The 13,321-nt window shown below is 46.0% G+C and overlaps 1 protein-coding gene across 1 annotated transcript in view; it reads left to right on the forward strand.

Annotated features, from left to right (window-relative positions):
• LOC144891743 (histone H1.1-like) overlaps window positions 1-5,137 on the forward strand; it is a 46,813-nt gene extending 41,676 nt beyond the window's left edge. Inside the window, exon 2 of the mRNA XM_078775989.1 lies at window positions 4,819-5,137. The gene's annotated coding sequence lies outside the window, so the exon portion shown is untranslated. The remainder of the gene's footprint in view (window positions 1-4,818) is intronic.
• Window positions 5,138-13,321: the final 8,184 nt, after the last annotated feature.

A 13,321-nucleotide genomic window follows, 5' to 3' on the forward strand; every position in this document is an offset into this window, starting at 1 on the left:
CCAGTTGAGTTCTGAGTTGGTATCCGGGCCGGTCACCGTAGGCTTACAAGCCACCCTTCCTGTGGAGGGAATCTCTTTTATTATCGGGAATGATTTGGCCGGGGGGCGAGTTTCGGGTAATCCAATAATGGTGGACAAGCCCAGTAAGGAAAATAACACCACTCGGTTAGAGATGGAGATTCCGGGTATCTTTCCATCCTGTGCAGTGACTCGGGCTATGGGTAGAAAGCACGCGGAAGAGAAGGAGGAAGAAAGAGAGGGGGAGTTGGAACCCTTAGAGGTACGGGAAGACAACTCGAAAAAGGGAAATAACCAGGGGAGGGATTCCCAGGAATTTCGAGAAATGGTAGCGTCTGGAACGCAAGGGGACGTGGAGTGTCCGTCGGAGACCGCGTTGAACGAAGTGGAGCAAACCGCGCTGGTCCGAAGGAGACTAGTGGAAGAACAACACGAAGACTCGGAGATCCAGAGGTTAATTGAGAAAGCCGTTACGGAAGAAGAGGCTACGAAGATACCTGTGGGGTATTTCATGAAGGGGGAAACCCTAATGAGGAAATGGAGGCCCTGGAGGTACACGCAGACGATGAGTGGAAAGTTCACTATCAGATTGTGGTGCCACCGCTGTACCGGAAGGAGATCTTGAGTTTGGCACATGAGACCCCTTGGGCCGGGCACCTGGGAGTGAACAAGACCTGTGACAGGATATTGGTACATTTTTTCTGGCCGGGACTGCGACGGGATGTGGCGGAGTTCTGCAAGTCCTGCCATTCTTGTCAGCTGGTGGGAAAGCCGAATCAAAAAATCCCCCCCGCCCCGTTAAAGCCAATTCCAGCTTTTGAAGAGCCATTCAGCCGAGTCATTGTGGACTGTGTGGGCCCTTTACCCAAAACCAAAGCTGGACATCAATACTTACTGACCATCATGTGTGCGTCCACCAGGTTCCCCGAGGCAGTGCCTCTGAGGAAAATAACGGCGGCAGTTATTGCAAAAGCCTTGATTAAATTTTTCACTTGGGTTGGCCTACCTAGGATCATTCAATCGGATCAGGGGACCAATTTCATGTCCACACTGTTCCAGCAAGTGGTACACCTGTTGGTGGTGGAACAAGTAAGATCCAGCGCCTACCATCCCGAGAGCCAAGGGGCCCTGGAAAGGTTTCACCAGACTTTAAAGAATATGATCCGAACGTATTGTTTTGAATGTGCCAAGGATTGGGATGAAGGGATACCCCTATTGTTGTTTGCGGCGAGGGAGTCCGTGCAGGATTCCTTGGGATTCAGCCCGTTTGAACTGGTGTTTGGACACGCAGTGCGGGGACCGTTGAAATTGGTGAAAGAACAGTGGTTACTACAGGAGTTCCGGACACCGATGAGGGAGTATGTGGCCACAGTAAAAAACCGATTGGCAAAGGCGTGTGAGGTGGCACGACGGAACTTGAGAAGGGCCCAGGGGAAAATGAAGGAGAGACATGACAAGACCTCGCAGATAAGGAATTTCAGTCCTCAGGACCGGGTGTTAGTATTGCTGCCCGTTCCAGGTCAGCCCCTCCAGGCTAGATATTTCGGTCCGTATGCAGTGGAGGAGAGGGTGAATGAGACAGACTACGTGGTGACCACTCCCGGCCGACGAAAAAAGCGACAGTTGTGTCATGTCAACCGACTGAAGAAATATCATGAGAGGGAACCGGTGGAAGACGTAGTTCCTGTCTCACCGGTCGTACCGGTGACAATGGACGGAAACGCCGGTGTGAAGTTTGATAACTTGGATGACCAGGCCTGCCCCAAATTGACGAACACCGAAGTGTTGAATCATTTGGATGAGAAGTTAGGTCATTTAACAAGGGAACAGCCAGGACAACTGTCCAGCCTAATGTTCGAATTTAAACATTTGTTCACAGATGTACCTGGTCGTACGGACTTAGTATATCATGATATCGAGGTGGGGGAGACCACTCCAGTGAAACAACACCCCTATCGGATGAACCCGGTGAAGATGGAGTACCTTCGGAAGGAGATGCAATATATGTTGGACAATGACATCATCGAACCAAGCAACAGTGAATGGAGCTCCCCATGTGTGTTGGTTCCGAAACCCGATGGCAGCTTCCGGTGTTGTACGGATTTAAAACGGGTGAATGCAGTGACCAAGACCGACTCCTATCCGCTCCCGAGGATTGACGACTGTATTGATCGAATAGGCCCAGCTAAATTTGTTACCAAATTTGACTTGCTGAAAGGGTATTGGCAGATCCCTCTTACCGATAGAGCCAAAGAAATCTCAGCTTTGGTCACTCCGAATGGGTTATATCAGTACAAGGTCCTCCCTTTTGGGTTGAAGAACGGGCCGGCGACATTTCAACGACTGATTAATAGGCTCATTGCAGACCTGGAGGGGGTGGAGGCATATCTGGATGATGTAATCATCCACACCATGACCATGGAAGACCATATTAAGCAAATCCATGCATTTTTTCAGACGATGTCCGAGGCAGGTCTGACCATCAACTTAGCCAAGAGTGAATTTGTAAGAGCACAGGTAGTGTTCCTCGGCCATGTAGTAGGGCAGGGTCAAGTACAACCAGTGACCGCCAAGGTAGAAGCTATCGATCGCTTCCAAGTCCCAAAGGGGAAGAAAGAGCTGATGAGATTCTTAGGTATGGCGGGGTGGTACCGGCGGTTCTGTAAGAATTTTTCGGATGTGGTAGCCCCTTTAACGAGTTTGTTGAGAAAGGAGACCCCATTCGTTTGGGATGGCAAATGTCAGGCGGCCTTTGCCCATGTCAAAGCGATACTAATGAGCTCTCCGGTCCTAACCGCTCCGGACTTTCAGGCACCTTTCAAGTTGGCCGTAGATGCAAGCGATGTGGGGGCTGGAGCGGTCTTGTTACAGGAAGATGAGGATGGGGTGGACCACCCCGTGTGCTACTACTCCAAAAAGTTCAATAAACATCAGGCAAATTATGCCACCGTGGAGAAAGAGACCCTGGCTCTCCTGCTAGGGCTTCAACATTATGAGGTGTATTTAGGAATCACGTCCTTTCCCATAAAGGTCTTTACGGATCACAACCCCTTAACCTTCATTCAAAGAATGAAAAATAAAAATCAGAGGTTGATGAGATGGAGTTTGGCTTTGCAGGGGTTCAACTTGGAAATTGAACATGTACGGGGCCGGGACAATGTCGTGGCGGACGCTTTGTCCAGATTGAGTTAATCTGGGGGGGGGGGGGGGGGGGTTGAGTTATCTGGTTTGTTTCCCCAAATTGGCCGGCAAAGAAAGTTTTCGCTGGGTTCAAACTTTCTTTCTTGAAGGGGGGGAGTGTTACATATTTATGTGAATGTATGTGAATTACCATTCAGGTCTTTGCTTATCCGTGTGTAGTATATTAAGTTGTTGTGTAGTTGTTGTGGTTGGAGGGTCAGGAGCCCTTCTGAGGGAGTGGCCGGAAACGGAAGTGACCGGAAACGGAAGAGGAAAAGACACGAGGAAAAAAGGACGAGTATTATTCTTCCTCGCCCCGCTCCGACAAAAGGTGGGATCGACCTTGCGCTGCGTGGAAAAGCGGCATTCCGATCCGAAGCCTGTCTGGCGAGAGGAATTACCGGGACGTGTACCTGCCCGGTGGAGACGGCAAGTTGACGTGGGGCCGTGCATCGACCCCGCGCCTGGCCTCGTTCGCGGCACCGTCCAAACAGACGCGTGCGGGTCGCACGTTGGGGCCTAACCCGCCTTGCAAGCGGCGTGGGGTTTGGCTTGCTTTACCGTATCCGCCTCGCGTGGCCACGAGGGGCTGCAGCCATGGTGCCTGGTACGATACCTGCCCGGTGGAAACACGTCCACCCGGGGTTCGTTCTACCGCCCGAGTGCGGTGACGGCGACCATCATCTTGGTCAGGAGGGGCCCAGAGACATTGTGCGGGACCGAGACCAAAAAGGGTGTCGTGAGTACTCACCGGGACACACGTATATAAGATGGCCATCTTACTCATAGGAAAGTGCTTGTGAATTGGGAATTGTTGATGGTGGTATATGGTTGATTGCTCGGGGAAAATCTCCGTGGTTGTGTCATTGCAATTGTATGGTCATTCCCATTGAAATATATCCTTGAACGTCAGTTGTCTCTGGGGTGAAATTCATATGGATTGCGTGGCGAAAGCGCATATTTAATACAGCTTTCTGGCGAAGTTCCTCTCACGGTCCGGGGGTCACCGAGACCAGGTATTCACCGAGGGGACCACGTAACACTCGGGTAGGAATCAAGCCGCCGGCTGTGAGGGCACGCCTACCGGGTCGCTCACCGCGGTGCTGATTGGCTATTAGGGCTGTCCGATTCCCCCTTTGATCATGATGACGTGCCACGCCTGTGAGTTGGCGGCTCCTACCCCCCTCTTCTCCGAGTTTAGCACATGGGCAATGGCGGCTTGCGGGATTGAACACCACTCGCACCACTTTTGAAAGGAACTTTGGAGAGTGGAGATGATTGGGGAAATTGAAAGGGGCCTACGCTTATTTCGTTTGATACAATGCAGAGTCAATCTCGTGGGAAACACATATTTAGCCTACATAGAATAAGGAAATAAGCTATTTAAAAAGATATATCGTGGCCTGTGTGTAAGTTTCATGGAATTAACTAGGGGGACGTCCTTCGACCTTATTTACTCTACGAGGGTCAGTTAAAACACAGCAAACCAGTTCTCACATTCTTTACACTTTCCAAATTCGTTACAATATTTAAGCATGTTCCTTTTTTAATTTTTGTCATATAATTATTTGCCCGAACTCAATTAAGATCAGTTTGTTACTTTTTTTTTTTTTTTTGCAGTGTGTCGAGCAAAAAAAGGAAGTGGTTGGAGGATTACGTGCGGTACGGGTTCACGTGTTTGACGGAACGGGACGGAAGTCAGCGTCCTGCATGCTTTGCTTTGCAATGTCAAGTTGAGCAACTCCAGCCGAGCACCAGCAAAACTACGGGAACACTTCAAAAAACTGCACGGGGAGGGGCAGTACAAAGACGCAACGCTGGATGAATTCAAATTGAAGAGAGTCCGATTCGATGGAAGTGCTACCTTGCCCACTCTCGGCTTCGTTCCAATTGACAAACCGATCTTCACCGCGTCGTATGAAGTTGCGTACCTGATCGCAAAGCAGGGCAAACCGCACACCGTTGGTGAGACACTCATCAAACCGGCCGCGTTGAAGATGGCCAACATCATGCTGGGAAAAGCTGCTGAAAACAAGTTGTCTCTCATTCCACTCTCAAATGACACCATCAGATGCAGAATCGACGACATGAGCGACCACATCCTCACCCAGGTAGTTGCAGATTTCGTTCCGAGCCCGACGAAATTCAGCCTTCAACTCGACGAGACCACCGACGTTTCGAAATTGAGCCAGCTCATCTTATTTGTGCGTTTTGTCAAAGAAGACGAGATCAAGGACGACTTTCTGTTCTGCAAGCCTCTCACAACAACGACGAAGGCAGCTGACGTGAAGAAGCTTGTGGACGACTTCTTCAGAAGCAACGGCCTCTCGTGGAACATGGTGTCTGCAGAGCTCCAGCCATGCTGGGATGCAACTCCGGTTTTGGAGCGCTGGTGAAGGCCTATGCACCACACATCATCGTCACGCACTGCGTCCTGCACAGACACGCGCTGGCATCAAAAACCCTGCCTCCAAAACTGGCCAATGTTCTGAAAATCGTCGTTGAAACTGTGAATTACGTGCGAAGCCGTGCTCTGAATCATCGCATCTTCAAAGAGATGTGCAATGAAATCGGCTCTGAATTCGACGTCCTTCTCTACCACTCTAACGTTCGATGGTTGTCATGAGGGAAGGTAGTGAGCCGTGTTTTTGCCTTGCGTGTAGGTTTAGCCCTGTTTTTGCGAGAACACCAGCATTGCCATGCAACACACTTCCAAGAGTCAGAGTTCATCCTCGCCTTGGCGTACTTGGCTGACATCTTCGACGCACTCAATCATCTCAATTGCCAGATGCAGGGCGGTGGAGTGAATGTCATCGAATCTGAAGAAAAGCTGAGTGCTTTCCGAAAGAAGTTACCGTTGTGGAGGCGGCGAACAGAGAACGACAACTTCGCGAAATTTTCGCTACTGGACGAGTGCGTGAGCGGGATCGAAGATGAGTCTGAAGTTGGAGGCACTGCTGTACCGGGGGAGCTGAAGCAAGCGATTGCCACGCACTTGGATGAACTGGGAAAGTCATTCGACGGCTACTTCCCTGACCAAGAGCAATACCCAGCATGGGTGCGGCAGCCGTTTACTTTCGACGTTGCAACGGCAGATGTCAACGACCAATACCTCGACGACCTCATCGAACTTCAGCAGAGCCAGACTCAACAACAACCCTTCGGCACACCAATGCTCTGAACGTTTTGGTGCCGCCAAATGGAAGAGTATCCTCACATCACTAAAATTGCCCTTGAGATCCTGACGCGGTTAGTTACAACTTATCTCTGTGAGCATGCGTTTTCGAAACTGGTGGACATTAAAAGAAAGAAAATGAGCAGGCTTGTGTTACGGATTCGTCACTTCCATTGTGGTTCTCATCCACTGCAAACATTTTTGGTTGCATGTACTATTGTACACCGCACCTTTCCTATGCCATCTCCAGGCATTGCAAATCGTCATTGCTGGGCACCAAAGGGGGCTCGGCAGTGACGCACGCTGAAAGGGAGTACTCAGTTTTCACTCCAATCTCACCCCTCCCCTCCAAATCCTCCCCATCACCCATCCCTTTCAAATCTCCCCCCTTGCCCCTTCCCTCCCCTCCCTCCTAAACTCCCCCCACACCCCTCCCCTCCGAGACTCTCCCTCGCTCCTCCCCTCCTAGACTCCCCTCTCACCCCTCCTCCTCAAAGCATCCTCCCTGCTTCTTCCTCCTTCCAACTTTCACCTTCATCTCCCCAAACCTTCTGCCTTGCTTTTCCTCCTCCTCAAATAACACCTCACTGTGCCTCACCCAATCTCCATCAAACCTTTTGTCCGCCCCATTCTTCCCTTTCTCCAAGCTATTCTGAAATCTCTGACACACCTTCAACAGCTCTCCCTACCTCTTCCTCCTCTTCCACATCTTACCCTACCCGTCCCCCCCCCCCCCTGTTCTGGACCCGATGCTCCCCCTTCCTCTTCATTAACGGTATGGACCTCAAACATCCGGGGCCTTCGCTCAAACTTGACTGACCTCTCCATACAGGTTGCTTCTGACAAACCAGATGTGATCTGCTTTACAGAAACTTTCCTCCTTCATGATGTCTCTGATGCCTTGGTATCTCTCCCAGGTTACTCCCTCCTCCGGTATGATAGACCTGAGCCTCGTCCTGGAGGTAGGGTTGCTATCTTTATAAAAAAACTCTCTTCCTCACTCGCCCTCCACTGCCCTCTCTCCACCTCACCCCCAGGAATACCTTTGGCTACGGCTTCCCCTTCACTCCCACCTTTTGTTCATATGTGTGTTGTACCGTCCACCAATCAGCGATGACTCCATCTACATCTCACTGTCTGATAATATGGACCAACTTCTATCTTCCCATCCCAACTCTCTCTTCCTCATATGTGGTGATTTCAATTGTCACCATGCCAGTTGGCTGGGTGCGGGTACCTCTCTCACCAGCCATGGCTCTTCAGCAAAGGACTTCTGCGACTCACTGGGACTGACACAATCTGTCAATTTCCCGACCCGGATCTCAGTCAACGGAGCATCTTCTCTTCTGGATTTGGTTATGACAAACTTCCCTGAAAATGTCTGCTGCTCTTCTTCTGCTCCAATCGGCTCATCTGATCATGTGCTTGTCAAAGTGGACATCTCTCTGACCATTCTCAGAGAGTCTCCTCAGCTTCGACGAGGCTGGCATTTCACTCAGGCCAACTGGCACGGTCTTCAAGCAGCCATCAATCATCTGGACTGGTCTCCCATCTCTACCGCCTCTGACATCAACTCATCCTGGGAATTCTTTCAAAGTAAATTGCTCTCTCTCATGCACAGATTTATACCATCTCGTCTTCAGTTGTCATACCCTTCCTCCCGTCCATGGTACACGGAATCTTGTGGTGAGGCTGTTGCCCTGAAACAACTTGCTTTCGTCTCCTGGAAAGCAAATCCAACGGAAGGAAATCTCATTTCCTTTCACAAAGCCCGAAACAAGTGTGTGTCCACCCTCAGGAGAGCCAGGAAACAATATCTCACCATTCTCAAGACCGAACTCTCTTATCTGTCTCCCTCTTCCAAATCCTGGTGGCGTCTGGTCAAATCTGTTTCTGGTGTTTGTTCCCCCTCCATCCCCTCCCTCACCTCAAACGGCTTAACGGCTGACTCCGCACGTGAAAAAGCTGAATGCCTAAACTCTGTGTTTGCCTCTAAATCTTGTGTCCCAAACCCATCCCTCTCTGTACCCACTGTACCCAGTCGTACCCAGCTGCTCCTGGACTCTGTGTCCTTTCCTCCTGACAAGGTGGAAAAGTTTCTGTCAACCCTCGACTCTGATTCTGCAACTGGTCCTGACGGCATCAGCCCACGGGTCCTAAAAGCATGTTCTTCTGCTCTTTCACTCCCTCTTTCTGTTCTCTTCACCCTCTCTTTTGCTCAAGGTCATCTGCCATCTGCTTGGAAATCAGCCAACATCACCGCTTTGCACAAAAAAGGTGCAAAAACAGATCCCAGCAACTACAGACCAATCAGCCTTCTCCCAATTATCAGCAAAGTCATGGAATCCATCATTGCTTCAGATATTAAATCTTTCCTCTTCTCCAATGGCTTGATCTCTGATCATCAATTTGGTTTCAGACCTGGTCACTCTACTCTGGACATGCTGCTTCTGCTTTCTCAACAATGGATGGAGGTCCTCAACGCCAAACAGGAAATTAGAGCTGTCTCCCTTGACATTTCACGTGCCTTCGATACGGTCTGGCACCCTGCTCTGCTCTCCAAACTCTCCTCCTTTGGTATCCATGGAAATCTCCACGCATGGCTGGCGGACTTCCTCTCTGGTCGTAGTCAACGTGTGGCCCTGAATGGGTTTCTCTCATCTCCTCTTCCTGTTCAGGCTGGAGTTCCCCAAGGTAGTGTTCTGGGCCCTGTGCTTTTTCTGGTCTTCATCAATGATCTCTCTGACTCTCTTGAAAATCCTCTCTATCTCTTTGCTGATGACTCTACTCTCTGTCGCTCCATTCCTCATCCCTCAGATCGGCAGTCTGCAGCCTCCTCACTCTCTGCAGACCTGGACAAAATCACAGACTGGTCAAACAAGTGGAACATGTCTTTCAATCCTGACAAATCTCACACTCTTACAATGTCTCTCCGAAAGGACCGACTGGACAACCCTCCCATCCACTTTCTCAACAATCCTCTCTAAGAAGTTCTGTCGCTCAAGCTTTTGGGTCTCATTATCTGCCATGATCTTTCTTGGGAAAACCACATTTCCAAGCTGGCCTCCAAAGCCAGTCGCTGACTGGGCATCCTCCGTCGTGCGAAGTCCTTCCTTGGCACACCTGAGCTCCTCACCACATACAAGGCTTTCATCCGCAGCTCAATGGAATACTGTTCCCCCCTCTGGGCTGGTGCTCCTGCCTCACACCTTGCTCGGCTTCACGCTGTTGAGGCCAAAGCTTTCAGAATCATTGGAATCTCCTGCGATGTAGTCAACGCCGAGGGCCTTTCACTCACTCACCGCAGGCAGGTTGGTGTCGCAGGCAGGTGTCGGTTTCTGTCTTCTACCGACTCCTCTCTGGCCTTGCTCCCCCAGCTCTCTCTGTGCTCTGTCCCCCCAATATTCCTTCAGGTCGCACAAGATCTGCCTGCAACCCTCTTATGGTTAAACTGCCAAAGTCTAGGCTCTCTGCTCACCTTCACTCTTTCATTCCCCTTTTCTCCCGCCTCTGGAACAAACTCCCCCACTCCCTTCAATCCCACTCCTCCCTCCAGGTCTTTAAAACAGCTGTTCACCACCATCTCTTATCTTCCCCCATCGAAAAACTTGATCTTTTCTACCCCCGGTAATTCACCCCAGAGTCCTTGCAGTGTTCATATGTTTTAATCCTCTCCCACCTCCCCCCAAGTCCTCCCGATGTCCCTGCTCTCAAATGTTGTGTTTGTGTCCTTCCCCCTCTCTTTTGTGTCCTTCCCCCTCTCTCCCCATCTTGTCTGCCGCTCCCCTTGTTTTTTGTTTTGTGTGTCGGTTTGTCTTTTTGTGTGATTAATGTTAGCTCTTTCACGAGCCTCGATCTTGTATACAAAAAAAAAAAAAAAAAAAAAAAAAAATCAATTAATCGATTAATTATTTAATTATTCGATTAATGACTAAATTTTTTTTTTAGTTACAGATTCTGATGAAATGGTGGTGGTTTATGTGTTCTGTGACCGAATTGATTAATAATTTAATTTTTTAATGATTATTATTTATTTATTTTCATTATTAATCATTTATTTATTTTCTTTCTCATTTGGCCAATATCTCAGGCACCTTTAGAGCTCGGAAGCTAATATTTGGACATGAGTGACCAAGTGATGTGGCTATCAAGGATATTTTTGATTTATTGATTAATCAATTAATCGATTAATTATTTAATTATTCGATTAATTACTAAAAAAATACTTTTTTTCAGTGACAGATTCTGATGAAATGGTGGTGGTTTAAGTGTTCTGTGACCGAATTGATAATTAATTTAATTTTTTAATGATTGTTATTTATTTATTTTCATTATTGATCATTTATTTATTTTCTTTCTCATTTGGCCAATATCTGAGGCATCCTTTGAGCTGGGAAGCTAATATTTGGACATGACATTGACCAAGTGATGTGGCTATCAAGGATATTTTTGATTTATTGATTAATCATTTAATCGATTAATTATTTATTGATTAATCAATTAATTATTTAATTTTTTATTAATGACTTATTTAATTAGATTTCTAAAAGATACATCTTCGGATGAAGCACTAGTGGTTTAGTTATGCTATTAGCCAATTGATTAAGAAAATATTTTGTGATAATCTTTTATTGATTTTAATTATACAATTAATCAATCAATTAGTGTACACCTCTCCCTTCCAATGCAGCCTCTATGAGCTGCACTGCGGTATTGCCGGGCGCTGAAGGCGCCCCGGCAATGCCGCGCTGCAGGATATTTAATAATTTGGCATGGGGGCGGTGTACTTTGAATGTATCTGTACTTGTTTGTTTTCTTCCTTGTTGTACACCGCACCTTTCCTATGCCATCTCCAGGCATTGCAAATCGTCATTGCTGGGCACCGAAGGGGGCTCGGCAGTGACGCACGCTGAAAGGGAGTACTCAGTTTTCACTCTGTTTGTTTGTTTGTTTGTTGTACACCGCACCTTTCCTATGCCATCTCCAGGCATTGGAAATCGTCATTGCTGGGCACCGAAGGGGGTTCGGCAGTGACGCACGCTGAAAGGGAGTACTCAGTTTTCACTCTGTTTGTTTGTTGTGCACCGCACCTTTCCTATGCCATCTCCAGGCATTGCAAATCGTCATTGCTGGGCACCGAAGGGGGCTCGGCAGTGACGCACGCTGAAAGGGAGTACTCAGTTTTCACTCTGGTTGTTTGTTTGTTTGTTTACTTGTTTTCTTGTTTGTTTGTCCGGGCGGTATCTCAGCCATCCTTTGAGCAAGGAAGCTGAAATTTCGGCACAAGAGTGAGCAAGTCCTTTGTCAAAAACTGTATTTTTTCTTTAGTGATTCATGAAATAATTGAGGAGTTATTGAATTATTAGCGATGAATTAAGTACTTATTTAATTAATTAAATTTCCTTTCTCTTCTGACCATTAACTCAGGCACCTTTTGAGTTAGGAAGCTGATATTTGGACATGCCAATGACCAGGTGATTTGGCTGCAAAAGCTATTTTTGATTTATTAATTAATCAATTAATCGATTAATTATTTAATTATTCGATTAATGACTAAAACATTTTTATTTTATTTTTAAGTTACAGAATCTGATGAAATGGTGGTGGTTTACGTGTTCTCTGACCGAATTGATTAATAATTTAATTTTTTATGATTATTATTTATTTATTTTCATTATTAAGCATTTATTTATTTTCTTTCTCATTTGGCCAATATCTCAGGCACCTTTTGAGCTCAGAAGCTAATATTTGGACATGAGTGACCAAATGATGTGGCTTTCAAGGATATTTTTGATTTATTGATGAATCAATTAATCGATTAATTATTTAATTATTCGATTAATTACTAAAAAAAAATAAAAAATTCAGTTACAGATTCTGATGAAATGGTGGTGGTTTTTGTGTTCTGTGACCGAATTGATTAATAATTTAATTTTTTAATGATTATTATTTATTTATTTTCATTATTAATCATTTATTTATTTTCTTTCTCATTTGGCCAATATCTCAGGCGCCTTTTGAGCTGGGAAGCTAATATTTGGACAAGACAGTGACCAAGTGATGTGGCTATCAAGGATATTTTTGATTTATTGATTAATCATTTAATCGATTAATTATTTATTGATTGATCGATTAATTATTTATTGATTAATCAATTAATTATTTAATTTTTTATTAACGACTTATTTAATTAAATTTCTAAAAGATACATCTTCGGATGAAGCACTAGTGGTTTAGTTATGCTATTAGCCAATTGATTAAGAAAATATTTTGTGATAATCTTTTATTGATTTTAATTATACAATTAATCAAACAATTAGTGTCACCTCTCCCTCCCAATGCAGCCTCTATGAGCTGCACTGCGGTATTGCCGCGCGCCGAAGGCGCCCCGGCAATGCCGCGCTGTAGGATATTTAATTATTTGGCATGGGGGCGGTGTACTTTGAATGTATCTGTACTTGTTTGTTTTTTATGATTATTATTTATTTATTTTCATTATTAATCATTTATTTTTCTTCTTTCTCATTTGGCCAATATCTCAGGCACCTTTTGAGCTGGGAAGCTAATATTTGCACATGACAGTGACCAAGTGATGTGGCTATCAAGGATATTTTTGATTTATTGATTAATCAATTAATCAATTAATCGATTAATTATTTAATTATTCGATTAAGTACTCAATTTGTTTTTTTTTCAGTTACAGATTCTGATGAAATGGTGGTGGTTTATGTGTTCTGTGACCGAATTGATTAATAATTTAATTTTTTAATGATTATTATTTATTTATTTTCATTATTAATCATTTCTTTATTTTCTTTCTCATCTGGCCAATATCTCAGGCACCTTTTGAGCTGGGAAGCTAATATTTGGACATGACAGTGACCAAGTGATGTGGCTATCAAGGATATTTTTGATTTATTGATTAATCAATTCATTATTTATTGATTA

This window comes from Myxine glutinosa, chromosome 4 (assembly GCF_964187855.1).
Source record: "Myxine glutinosa chromosome 4, kmMyxGlut1.1, whole genome shotgun sequence".
Lineage (NCBI taxonomy): Eukaryota > Metazoa > Chordata > Myxini > Myxiniformes > Myxinidae > Myxine > Myxine glutinosa.